The following is a 9,828-nucleotide window of genomic DNA, read 5'->3' as shown; positions in this document are numbered from 1 at the left end:
CTTCTTGTAGCCCTCTTCAGATACTGGAAAGCTGCTATTAGGTCTCCCTGGAGCTGTCTCCAGGCTGAACAACCCCAGCTCCCTCAGACCATCATTGCAGCAGAGGTGCTCCAAACTCTGCTCTTTCTTGTGGCCTTCCTCTGGACCTGCTCCATCAGGTCCATGTCCTTCCCGTACTGAGGACTCCAGAGCTGGATGCAGTACTCCAGGGGAGCTCTCAGCAGAGCAAAGTGGCAGAATCACCTCTTTGGATCTGCTGGCAGCACATCTTTTGATGCACCCTCCTCCTGAGGCAGAGGCTCACTGAGGTGGCTTTTTGGCTGTTGCCAGGGCCAGGTCATGTTGGAGAAAAGAAGACAAATGGAAAAGATTACATAAAAGTCAAAACCCAGGAGTGAGGACAAGTGGTAGCAATTTGCCTCCCAAGTTGCTCATTCCAAGCATGCTTGACTGCTGCCTTTGCATAACGTGCAGGGCTATATTTGTCCGTGGGACAGAGAGAGAACAAATAGTTTTCCATTGATGTCATTCTTGCTCACTTTTTCCTCTAAGAAAATCGATGTCTTCTCCAGCCCTTTCCATTCCCTTGCCCTCCACATTGCTCACTCATAGCCTTGCCTCTGCCGAGATGTGGTGTGCTGCATTCCTCTCACTGCTGATGGTTGGGATCTTCTTGAGCCTCTAAATCTCACACCTCCTTGCAACTTCTATGGGCTGTTCCTCCAACAAGCAGCTTCTTTTCTCTCTCAAACCTTCTTATTCCTCTGTCCTCTCCCTTTCAAATGGAAGAGGCACCTGTGTGGTGGTGCAAGTCACTAGGTTGGTCTGATGCCTCTTTTCTTCCTGTTCCTGGTTCCTCTAATGATGTTTGCAAGTCCATTAACTAAACCTCTTGGAGGGACTGCCACGTTGACCCCAGGCCTGCTCTGCACTCAGAGGGCTGAGAGCAGCAACTCTAAAGGTCGTTTGGATGTGGTGCTTGGAGATATGGTTTAGGGTGCACCTCACAGAGCAGGGATATTGGTTGGACTTGGTGATCCTGAGGGGCTTTTCCAACCTGGATGTTTCTGTGATTCATGGCAAAGAGCAGAGCAGTCTGCTCCTCCACAGACTGTGGAAGAAAGTCAGTACCCAGACCAGTTAGAGCCTGACCTAAGCAGAAGCTGTAGGTGAGGAACAAGCCCAAACTCTGCCTCACCAGCAGCTGGAGTGCAGCAGCCCTGCCACCCTGAGCTCACCCTGCCTGTCCCCACTGGCTCTAGTTGAAGGCAGAGCATTAAGGAAATGTGTCCACCCCTGTCTTTGGCAACCCAGAGCCAGGAATCAGTCTCACCTTCTCACTTCCAAAACCCACTCAGAGGTCAAAGACATTTTGCCTTCTCTTAGTAAGCTTTTGGCTCTGCAAGCCTCAGTGTGTGCGCAGTGCCGCCGACTCGCAGGCTTTTCTCCTGGAAAAAGGATGTTTGGAATTGAAAGCTGAGCATCTCATGGCATTCCTTCACTTGGATCACCAGGCCAAGGCCACAGAAAGTGATGGATCAGGCCAGCTAAAAGGGCTACTGGCGCAGTCTCCTTTCTCCCACAGCAGGCACCCTGGGAAGGGTATAATGTCAGGGACCAGATTCATCATGCACTGAAGGAGATGCCTTTGAGCATGGTACCCCTCAGCTGATTCCTTTCCTACTGCTTTTGAACACCACCAGGGTTTGGCAGCCCCAGTGTCCCACAGAGGTGAGCCCTACCATCTCCAGGCTGTGTAAAGCTTGCACAAACCAGCAGATGATTTCTTTGCTGCTCCTGGCTCATGTAACAGAGCACCTCCAGTCCACGTCGGTGTAGTCACCTCTTTGCCAGGCTAAGATATCTTCGTCTATTTAACAGTTCCTCAGTCAGAAGCTGCCCAGAAAGCTTTTATTGCCTTTGGTGCTTTTCTCTGTCCAATTTCTTTCTTCTGTGGGTGGAAGAAGGTAGGTGCAGCACCGGAAGGGCAACTCAGGTGCTGCCAGTGTCAGCCAGGTGCCTTTGTTTGTGCAGAAGAACCTATTTTGCAAGAGTTTAACATCCCCAGAGCAAGCTGTGGTAGCATGTCTCACCTACAAGATGCTGCATGTACTTTGGTCTCCTGGTTGAAAGTGGCGAGCTGGCTGGGAGAGACAGTGAGTGGTGGTCTGGAGACCAGTCCGCAGGTCAAGTCTGCCATCTGCAGCTCACGCCTGAAACTGCGGGAAGCGCTTCCGATGCTGAGGGGACTGGAGCGTCTCTCTGGCAAAGAAAGGCTGAGGGGCTTGGGGCTTCTTAGCCTGGAGAAGAAAAGGCTGTGAGGGGAGCTTATCAATGTGTATCAATACTTCAAGGGTGGGTGTCAGGAGGATGGGACCAGTCATTTTTCAGTGGTGCCCAGTGACAGAGCAAGGTATAACAGGCACACACGTGGACAGAAGTTGTTCTACCTAAAGATGAAGAGCAACTTCTGCATGTTGATGGTGGCAAAGCACAGGAACTGGCTGCCCAGACAGTGGTAGAGGGTGCATGTCTGGAGTCATCCAAAGCCTGCCTGGACATGCTCTAGAGAAGCTATGGGAAAAGAGTGGCTAGATTTGGCTAACCTCAGAGCTCCCTTCCAACCCCTGTCTTCTGTGGCTCTGTCCCACAGGCAAGGTCAGAGTCAGAGATAGACAAACAACCTGTCACTGAAATACTGTTCTCAGGTGAGGTTTCTGTGTTTAAACTTTCCAGAGGTGAGGACAGAAGAAGCAGGGCTTTAAGAGAGATGCTAAAGCCTTTCCTCTAATAATTAGGGAGCTAAACCACAAGTCTCAAATGACAAATGAAGATGTTAGTCTCAGGAGGATGTCACCATATGGAGGTTGGACTAGATTTTTGAAGATCTCTTCCTAAGTCCCTGACATTTGGTGACACCAGCAGTGCTTGGGGCTTATAGCTGGGCTGCTTCTCAGGAGCCCTTATCCACTCTCTCTGTTTCACAGGAGAACAAAAAGTGTGTTCAGGTATTTATGCCCAGGGAACTCTGGCTTGCCAAAACTCTGCACACCTTCATTATTTTTGCAGGCAAAAGTAGATGTTGGAAAGCATTTGTCTGAGTTTCTAAACCCCCCACACACATCAAGCAGCTTGCTAAGAGGACACCGTGATGGAGTTGTGACTGTCTCTGACACTGTGTGGCACCAAACCATATGGTCATAGAACTCTTTTGGTTGGAAAAGACCTCTGTGCTAGTTTGAGCCTAGCTGGGATACTTTAGTGAGAGGAATTAGATTATAGGCTGTGAAAAAGAAACAGTGGTGATGGCTGCTTCACCCATAGGCTTGCTGAGATGGATTAAAAACAAGAACACAAACATAGATACCAGAGTTGCTCTCTGGCTCTGTCTGCATACACTTCTCTCTCTAACCTGCTGTCTAACTAATCCCTCTGCTTCCTAACCCCCCTGGCTGATTCTCCAAACTCACCTTGAATGTTGTAGATGCCCCTCCCTGGAGGTGTTCAAGGCCAGGTTGGAAGAGGCCTTGAGCAACCTGGGCTAGTAGAAGGGCTTGCAGACAGGCTCAGTCCCAGCCCATGCACACCCAGCTACATGCTCCCTGGGGCCTCTTTCTTTACCCCAGCTACGCTGTGGTTGTCCTCCTGCCCTATCAACATCCAGGGAGCATTTCTGATGTCTCATTTTGGGAAAGATAAGTTATGGCAACCCTTCTCCAGGCCTGAGACAGCAGTTTGAAGTGCTGAGTGTTACAAACACCATTTAGAAGCCCAAAATTCCCCTGGGCTGCCTTTGATGGGAAATCAGATAGCAGATGAAGGTAGTGGACCACTGGAACAGGTTGCCCAGGGAGATGGTTGGGACCCCATCCATTCAAAGTGAGGCTCAACAGGGTGCCAGGCAACCTGATCTAGTTGAGGATGTCCCTGCTAACTGCAGAGGAAGTTGGACTAGCTGACCTTTGGAGTTGTCTTCCAACCCAGCCCATTCTGTGCCTAAGAGGCAGCCTCCAGCAGCCACAGAAAGAACAAGTCTTCACCAAATGAGCTGAGAGAAAAGACAGGTTGAGCTGGGGCTGTGCAGGTTAAAGGGGAAGGGAGAAACATTTGAGATGGATAATTAGAAAGGTCTTTGCAGCAGTAAGGAACTGCTGGACTGGGCTGCCTGGAGGTCTTGCTGTCACCTGTGTCAGGGTGTCTGCAGGAAGCAGTTCAGCCAGAAAGGCACAGGCACTCCCCATATAGGCTCACTGCTCAGCTGCAGACCAGATGATTTTCTTCTCACAGATTCTGTGTTGTGAGAGAGTTCTGCTCCACCAGATTGCTCATTTCCTGAGAGCAGGCTAGAAAATTACTTGCAGTCTGCTCAGTTGATCCACAGAGCCTGTGTTCTGTCACCTAAGAGTGTGCTACTGAAGAGCAAGTGCCCTTCATGTGGCCAATAATATTCCCTCTTTCCATTTCAGCACAAATCTGGGGAATGCTTCAGGAGATGCTTTCCCCTCTTTCTTAAATGCATAGCCTGGAACACATGGCCTACAAGGAACATCTGAGGGAGCTGGGGTTGTTCAGTGTGGAGAAGAGGAGGCTGAGAGGAGACCTCATTGCTCTCTCATTGAAGGGAGGTTGGAGTAAGCAGGGGTCTGGCATCTTCTCCTTGGTGGCAGCAACAGGAACAGAGGAAATGGTTTCAGGCTGCAGCAGGGGAGGTTCAGGCTGGATGTCAGGAAATATTCCTCCAATGAAAGGATTCTTAAACATTGAAGTGATCTGCTCAGGGCAGTGCTGGAGCCACCATCCCTGGAGGTGTGCAAGCAGTGAGTGGACATGGCGCTTAGGGACATGGATAAATGTTAACCCTTCAGTGCTGGGTTGAGGGTTGAACTGGGTGGTCTTGGAGGTCTCTTCCAAATGGATGTTTTCTGTGATCCTATAACGACATCACTCTGCTCACACAACAGTCTTTTATCTTGCACAGCCAGCCTGGGCACAGAGGTGTTTCTGGGGCAGCTTTGCATCTGATGATGGGTGGCATCACATTTAATGTGTGTGTCTATGTTTAGTCCTTATCTGGGGCTGAACTGCAGCAGTTGCTCTGTCACCCAATGGCTCTTCTCTCCAACAGAGAAGGGGATCAGGAAAAGAAGAGGAGACTCACAGGGTGGAATGAGAATGGATTTAAAGAGACAGCCAAATGAAACACCAAGATCAACAGAAGAGTGCTAAAGTTATACTCACCCCAGCAAATGTGCAGCAGCCACACCAAACAGGTCAGTCCTGAAGGGCAGGAGACAGAAGAGGATCGTGGTGAGGAGCAGGCTCTGGTAGAAGGCTCCCTCCTCCTCAGCAGACTCTCTTTTTACACTGGTTGTGATGCTCATGGGGTGAGACACACCTGCAGCTAATTCCAGTCAGTTGTGCTGCTGACTTAGAGCTGCTGATGGCCTGCAGCCCATGGCTGGCCTGGGAGTCTGTCCCAGCAACACCAGGACAGCATGGCAGATGAAGCAAGGGGAGAGTGCTTCTTAGACTGGCAAGCTTCAGGTATTGTATAGTCAGCATCACTTCACGTGGACCACTTTGTGTCTCAGGGAAGGGACACAGGCTGTTTCCCTCCAGCCTCAAGCAGCAAGGGATTTCCTCCAGGTGCCAGAATGAGGCTTCTTCCCGTGGACATTTAGAGAAGGAGAGCAAGGGAAGGAGCTTGGATTTAAGGCTTGCAACACTTCAGCCTTAAGGGGTGAACGGGCTTTCCAAGAGCTCCATGAAGAGCAGGTTTCTGCCTGCTAAGTTCTGCCAGCAGCAGGCAAGCAGTGAGGCAGGAGCTCAGGCCAAGGAGCCTCTAGATGTCACTGCCATGCAGCAGAAGTAGACCCCAGTGCCACACTGGAACAGGCACATCCAACCAGAGCGGGAGGCAGACACCCAGGGAGGCAACGCAACTGTTGGGGCATCCCACTCCTCCTGCAGAGGTGCAGCTGTGGCAGGGCAGGACCAGGCACGGCTGCTGCTGCTGCCAGGAAGAGCAGGGTAATGTATTCCAAGTAAGGAACTGCCAGGCAAGAGAAAAAAGTTCGAGTTCTAGCCCTGCAGCAAAGAGATCCTAAAGACAAGGGCTAAGGCTGAGCATGGCAGTGCTAAATACAGCTGGTACCCACCCCCCCAAAGAGAAATGGTCCCAACACCTTCCTGTGCTCCTGCTGAGCTACCTAAAGACAGGGCAGGGGCACTCTTGATGGGCTTTACAGCTGCCTCCCTGGCTTTGGGGTACTGGGAGAAGGGCAGGTATCTCCCTTGAGAAAGGGTCAGCATCTCACTGAGGGCAGGAGCAGGAGCTGAGCGTTCCCAGGTTTGCAGGCATCTTTCCCTCAGTCCCTTAGTGAGTGTCTCTTCAACTTCTAAAAGCAGATTCTCTTAGGACTTTTCAAACTTGTGCCCCTGAGGACTAAAACCCATTTCTCCTCAAAAAAAGGTATCAAAGGTATTGTTACAACTGCCTGAATCTCACAGAGCTTTCACAAACACCAGAACCCTTGCAGGGTTTGCATTAATATTTTAGGGCTGCCAAACACAGCTGAAGAAGCTCCACAGGAGATTTTAACACCACAGAATCACAGAAGCTCAGGTGGGAAAAGACCCTCAGGATCACCAAGTCCAACCAATATTCCTGCTCTAGAAGGTGCACCCTAAACCATATCCCCAAGCACCACATCCCACAGGGAGGTTTGGAGGGTTTTTTATCTGCCAGCAGGAGGTTTGAAGGTTTTTCCTAGTCCAGGCCAGAAGTCAGACTCAGATGTGGAATCTGGGGGCAGATTTTTAATCCTGTGTGAAAAGGGAACCAAGTTTAGGATGAAGGCAAAGCAGTTTAAATGCAGGGAAAGCCTGTGCAATCCAGCTGGTGTTAGCCAAGCCCAGGTCAGACACTGAAGAGATTTTGAGGATGGCCTGGGGCTTCTGCTTCCAAGCCAGCCTTTGACCCCTTGCTAGGGCAGGATTTTCAGCACTGCCCACCTCTGTGGTGTGTGAGTGAGGGGAAGAACTTTCCAAATAATCACACACAGAAACATCCAGGTTGGAAAAGCTCCCCCAGGACACACCAATATCCCTGCTCTACAAGGTGCACCCTAAAACACATCCAAACGACTTTCAAACACTCCCAGGGTTGGTGACTCAACCACCTCCCTGGGCAGCTCATTCCAATGCCTGATCACTCTTGGTGGGAAAAAAATCTTCCTCATGTCCAGTCTAAACCTACCCAGTCTCAGCTTGAGGCCATTCCCTCTTGTTCTATCACTAATCACCTGTGATAAGAGACCAGCACCAACCTCTCCACAATGTCCTTTCAGGTAGCCATAGACAGCAATGAGGTCTCCCCTCAGCCTCCTCTTTTTCACACTAACCAGCCCCAGCTCCTTCAGTCTCTTCATCAGATTTATTCTCCAGTCCCTTCTCCAGCTTCATTGCCCTCTGCACTCACTCCAGCACCGCCACATCTCTTTTGTATTGAGGTGCCCAAAAGTGGGCACAATACTCGAGGTGTAGCCTCTCCAGTTCTGAGTCCCAGGGGACAATCACCTCCCTACCCCTGCCAGCCATAAACAGGGACACCATCCCCATTCAGCTGGCCTTCACAGCTCAATCACAGGAAGATGGGCTGCAGAAGTTTTCCTTCTCTGTCCAGCACCTCACTGCTCTGAGCTGCTTTTGTTCTGAGCATTGGTCTCCGTGGTTGTGAAATGCATTACAGCTTCTGGTTGCTGTTGGAAAGAAAAGTCACTGCTCTATTATGGCCAAATCATTCTTTTTCTCCCTATTGACCCAATTTTTGTTTGGCTCTTTTTATTTCTTTGGGTTTTTTTTTTTCCCTCAGGCTACCAGACACCCTTGACTTTGCTTGTGGGATGGTTAATCAACAAGTCTGTCACAATGATGGATTCCTCCTGAATTGTTGCTTAATTAGCTTGCTTGGAAGTATAAATCAAGCGGAATACCAATTCCTCCAGTGCTGCAGACAGGCAGCCCACCTCAGCCTGACAGCAGTGACTTATTACTCCCTGCCTCAGCACAGGGCCAGCAGGCAGGCACCAGACCACAGACCCAAGAGGGATGGAGGTTGGTCCCTGAAAAGTGCTGGAGGGTGCAGATGGAAGCAAAGTGGGCTCTGGCCAGCAGCGTCTGCAGGGGTGACCAACTGTGAGGCCTCTGCATGTGGGCATGCACATACCCCCTGGGTGAAAAGAGCCAGCATGGGCTCACAGAATGCTAGGGGTTGGAAGGGACCTCTGGAGATATCCAATCCAACCCCTCTGCCAGAGCAGGATCAGCTAGGGCAGGCCACATAACAACACATCCAGGCAGGTTCTGTGAGTCCTCCAGAGAAGGAGACTCCACAAGCTCTCTGGGCAGCCTGCTCCAGGACTCCAGCACTCTCACAGTAAAGAAGTTTCTCCTCATGTTGAGGTGGAACTTCCTGTGCTCCAGCTTGTACCCACTGCCCCTTGTCCTATCCCAGGGCACCACTGGAAAGAGCCTGGTGCCCCCTTCTCGACAGCCACCCTTCAGGTATTTATAAACATTGCTAACATCTCTCAGCCTTCTCTCCTCCAGGTTAACCAGCCCCAGGGATCTCAGCCTTTCCTCACCAGAGGGATGTTCCAGTCCCTCCAAGGTCTTGTATCCCTTCCCCAGCATTTGTCCACAAGGAGACAGCTTCCATACCAGCAGTGTTTCTCACCTGGGAAGTCTGATATCTCCTGCAAGCTTTTTAATGGAGAAGAAACACTTCATTCTGCAGCCAAGCCAAGTTATTAGAGACAAGGATCTTTATCTAAGGACAAGCAGGGCTGCCTTCCACTGAAAAGCAATTATGCATCATAAAGGAAGGGAAAGTCATCACTGTCTGCACATTGAGAGTGTTAAGGCTGATCTTGATGAGCTGATCTTAAAAGCTTTGTCTGTTCAGAGAGGAGGCTTTCACACCACAATACTCTATTCAGACCTTTTTGATTCTCTTGTGTTGGGGGCCTCAGGGCTGGACACAGTAATCCTGGTGAGGCCTCACCAAAGCAGAGGGCAGAATCCCCTCTCTCATGCTGCTGGGCTGCAAGCACCCATTGCTGGCTCATGTCCAGCTTCTCAACCATCAGCACCCTCAAATCCTTCTCTACGAGGCTGCTTTCTATCACCTCATCCCCCAGCCTGAGTTGATGTTGAGGGTTGCCTCGACCTAGGTGCCAGACCTTGCACTTTGCTTCATTTAACCTTATGAGATTCTCCTCAACCCACCTCTCCAACCTGTCCAGGTCCTTCTGGATGGCTCCCATCCTTCAGTCTTATCACCATTCATCCTGGTGTTATCTGCAAACTTGCTGATGGTGTCTCAATCTCATTGTATCATTGATGAATATATTCAACAGCAACTCTACCCCTGCCTAAACCAGCACTCTACGTGACAGACACTCCTTCCACACGACCTTCCCCTGATTCTGTCCTTAATTGCAATAGAAATCACAGAATCAAAAAATGTTGTGGGTTGGAAAGGACCTCTCAAGACCATTGAGTCCAACCCACCTGCCAGAGCAGGGTCACCTAGGGCAGGTCACACAGGAACACACCCAGGTGGGGTCACGGAGCTATTTCTGTCTTCTCTGCACTAAGTGGTAGAACTAACCATGCTATTTACAGAAATGAGTAAAGGTAACAGCACTTCCAGTTTGCCCAGACCATTAAGTGCAATCAGCTTGCCCACTAATGTCTCCTAATATCTCTTCTCTCTCCAGAGCAACTCCAGTTTGACAGAAAAAGACTCTGCATCTCAGCATCAAC

The 9,828-nt window shown here is 50.3% G+C and overlaps 1 protein-coding gene across 1 annotated transcript in view; it reads right to left on the bottom strand.

Annotated features, from left to right (window-relative positions):
• Nucleotides 1-1,420: 1,420 nt before the first annotated feature.
• CAPN13 (calpain 13) overlaps nucleotides 1,421-9,828 on the bottom strand; it is a 66,666-nt gene continuing 58,258 nt past the window's right edge. Inside the window, exons 20-21 of the transcript XR_010307016.1 lie at nucleotides 5,239-5,277; nucleotides 1,421-2,300 (exon numbers count right to left, since the gene is read on the bottom strand). The gene's annotated coding sequence lies outside the window, so the exon portion shown is untranslated. The remainder of the gene's footprint in view (nucleotides 2,301-5,238; nucleotides 5,278-9,828) is intronic.

The sequence above is a fragment of the Pogoniulus pusillus genome, chromosome 25 (assembly GCF_015220805.1).
Source record: "Pogoniulus pusillus isolate bPogPus1 chromosome 25, bPogPus1.pri, whole genome shotgun sequence".
NCBI lineage: Eukaryota > Metazoa > Chordata > Aves > Piciformes > Lybiidae > Pogoniulus > Pogoniulus pusillus.
This window is presented reverse-complemented; position numbering and strand designations above follow the sequence as displayed.